Source organism: Fundulus heteroclitus, unplaced genomic scaffold (genome assembly GCF_011125445.2).
Source record: "Fundulus heteroclitus isolate FHET01 unplaced genomic scaffold, MU-UCD_Fhet_4.1 scaffold_182, whole genome shotgun sequence".
In the NCBI taxonomy this organism is placed as follows: Eukaryota; Metazoa; Chordata; class Actinopteri; order Cyprinodontiformes; family Fundulidae; genus Fundulus; species Fundulus heteroclitus.
In genome coordinates, this window is record NW_023396594.1 from 202,377 (window position 1) to 206,026 (window position 3,650).

General features: G+C 40.7%; 1 long non-coding RNA gene across 1 annotated transcript; it reads left to right on the top strand.

Moving 5' to 3' along the window:
- The first annotated feature begins 253 nt into the window (after nt 1-253).
- Nucleotides 254-1,395, top strand: LOC118558941. The gene is made up of 2 exons (XR_004928555.1): nt 254-647; nt 715-1,395. It is a non-coding gene; the product is annotated as an uncharacterized LOC118558941 (long non-coding RNA).
- Nucleotides 1,396-3,650: the final 2,255 nt, after the last annotated feature.

Below are 3,650 nucleotides of genomic sequence, written 5' to 3' on the forward strand. Positions count from 1 at the left end.
GTCTTAACGTGAAGACAGGCGTTTCATTGAAAACAAATAAATACAAAAAAAGATAAAGTAAGTGCTTATAATTTCTCCCTAATAAGTGCAACACACTGTTATTCCAAGGGGAGGCTGAAACCTTTATGTGGAAAATAAACGGGAGAAGATTTCTGAATGCATCAAATCCCCCAGAGTAGTTTACTGCAACCTTCTGGATTCAAATGCCAACCTCCCGCAAATGTGAATAATTACTATGTTTTATTAATGTAGCAGCATAAATGGTACGCTGCCACTTTAAGGTCTATTTCGGCTGCTGCATATAAGCAGGTATCCACCCGCCACGAAGTTGCTTGCGTCATGACGTCGTATCATTTTGGTTCCTGTGTCTGCTGAACTGTGCTGGGTGAGCGTGGCTGTTTCTTTGTTTGTTAGCTTTAATCTTAGTTATTAATGTAGTTTGGTCTGCTCTGTTTAGCTTCTTTCGTTGCTCCTCCAAAACCTGGACTGATCTGTTTGTGTTAGCTTGGTGCTGGGAAGGTAAGGGCTAGCGTGGCTAGATAACATCCACCCCATATAAATAAAGCCTTCACACAGCATTTTGTTACAGCTGCGCTGCATAGGCGGAATTGTGACTCCGTTTATTTGGCAGCCTGGTAATGAAACAGGTAAGCGGCTATTACAAATACTAGTTTTCATCAGCAGTTGTATTGATGATCTGCTCTATTTTTTTAGCTTCCTGATGAGTCTTTGACCACCATAATACTGGATTTGACACTCGCTGCTGTTTTGCCTATAAAGAACTGTTTCGCCTAAAGAAATTCTTAAAAGGACCTATCTGGACTTTCCCCCTGCTGCCAGGAGCATTGATGACACTACCATCCGGGAAAAAGTGCAATATTGTAGTGCTATTGTACCACTGTTTTACTCATATTGTTTCATTTTTGCCTTCCTTTTAGGGACTGAGGCTTCTGTGGTGGCGGTGGTGATCCCTGGTGGCGGTGTCTTGTTTTGTGTGTTTTGTTGGTGGAGCACCTTCTTTTTTTTGTTTGCCGTGTTTTTGTAGTGTCCAGGGTGATCCCTTTTCTTCACTGGACGTTGCCCCTTTTCTCACCACTCTCCCCCCCCCCCACTGGTAAGCCTCAGTTTCCTTTTGAAATTTAAAATATTTTATAATCAATTTAAATAAAAATGCATTCACTGTTTTAACCATTCAATTGCTGATTATTGTGATTCTTTTTAAACAAAAGATGTGTAGTGTTTAATAAACTTTTGTAAAACTATTTGAATCCTGTCTCATTTCCAGTAGAACTTACCTGTGTCCTTACTATTTTATTTTCCTGGAGTTATTCCAGGTGGCGTTGTCGGTATCCCATATTAACTTTAACATCTTACATTTGGGTTTCATAAAAAAAAGAAAATCCATCCACCCCCCAGGTTGCCACATTAAGGCATAAAGCAGGTATGAGCCAGACTGCGAGATGTCTCGGCATCAGCAGAAGTCTTGTACCTGTGACAGGATGTTTGTCTTTATTCAGATCGTGTAAACACCGTTAAAACATCAGCCTCATACATCATTCTTACAAAGTTTGTTGCATTATTATGGCGTGACATTTTTTTGAACCGTATACTCCGCATCAGTTGCTTGACTGGTAACGACTAGTGGGAAAGAAGCAGAGAAGAGCAATCAGTCACTGTAAGGTAGACCAAAGTAGAGATCTCTAAGTATAGGAAAAATGTTTCCCAAAAAACAAGCCTGAGCATTTTCCTCGAGTCGGGCATATTACTGAGAAACACATTCTGATGCCTTTAAGTCAGGGCTGTTGTTACGGTGTTTCTGTATGTTTTTTTTTTTGTGTCTGTAAAATAAAGCCAGAGGAGTATGGTGGGCGATGAAGAGGGTCACAGTTTACACTTTGAAGGTGTTTTTTAGAGGCACTCTCATAGACTAGCGTTCATTCCAGATCCATTTGGCCATTTGATGAGTGTCCTTCACGGCAGCTTTCTACAACCTTCTTTCACAAACACTGGCGTTCTGATCAGACTGGCCGACAAAAAAAAAAAAAAAAAAAAAAATGGCCCCAATTTCATGAAATATATAAATAAATAAAGGAAGAAAATCACTCGTACTGTATTTTGGAGCCAACATTCATCATTGTCAGCGGGTATACACAGCTCATATGCCCCTAACACGTCCCATTTCCTCACCGGCAACCATCTCGCCTAGTGATAGGACAGCACACCTGGTAATTTATAGAAGAGCCTGACAGTTTTTTTCTTGTCTTTTTTTTTTTCTTTTGCTATTTACTAATGTAAATGGCTTCAAGGATGGAGTCAGCCATAGACGCACCATGACTGTGACATGGAAACAGGCAAGTTATATTTCAGTCCATGCCTCATAGATTTACATATACTCTGAGCTAAATTAGCTGAAGGTTATATTGACCTTCAGGCACTACACAGTGTGTTACAGTTTCATTTTACAGCACTTTACAGAAGCATTTATACCCTATAAATCTTTTCCCTTTTTTGACACATTAAAACCCCAAACTTAGATGTGACCTATTGAGTTTTTATTTGACAGACCAGCACCACGTAGTGCATGATAGTGAAATGGATGTAAATCCAAGGTTTTGAGGATACACGGCTCTTAAACATGTGGAAGACGTTGCTCTTATCAGATGAGGCCTAATTGAGTTTTTTTGTTTTATGTGCACGAGCGCGGAAGAAAAGTTAAGACAACGTGAAAAAAGATACGAAAACGATTAAAATAAACGGCAAAATAAATGTTCAAAATTGTACACATTTAATCCATCTCCGTCATCCAACAACTTGGCTGGGCGGAGGTTCACGTTTCCAGCAGGAATGTGGCCATAAACCCATAGCCAGAGCAAGAGCAGAATGGTTTTGATTTCTGCATATTGAGCAGTCAAAAGCCCAGAAATACAATTCAGAAACTGTGGCAAGACTTGAAAACTGACTGAGCTTAAATCATTGTGCGAAGAATACTGGGTAAAGATTGGGGTCTCTAGTTATGCAAAGCTGGTTGAAACATAACCCAAATGACTTGCAAACACAGTTGCAACAAAAGCCGATTCTACAAAGTATTGATTCAGAAGACTCAATATAAATCTACAAGTGTCTAAAGACAGTATTTCATGTTCCTTCCACCTCGTAAGGCGTGAAACCCCAGCAAAGCTCATTGAAGTTTGTAACAAATGAAAATGGAGAAAAGATCAGTGGGTTTGAACATTTTTGTACCTCGTCTAACAACACAAAACAGAAAACACAAGGTAGATGGGTGTTAAGTTGGCACAGGGGGGGGGGGGGGGGGCATTACCACATTTGCCATTACCACATAACATAGAAAGGATTCCTGGATCAATGTGTGCTTTTTTTTCGTATCTCTGCTCTGTCTCCTGTAACCCCCAGTTGGTCGCGGAAGCAGGCCGTTCACACTGAGCCTGGTTCTGCTGGAGGTTCTCCTCCCTGTTAAAGGGAAGTTTTCCTCTCCACTGTCGCTTCATGCATGCTCAGTATGAGGGATCGCTGCAAAGCCATCGAATATGCAGACGACTGTCCACTTGACTGCTTGTCAAAGACTTGATGCAATCTGCTGGGTTGCCTTAGGATTTGATTGAATTTGACTTTTAAAGTGCCTTGAGATGACA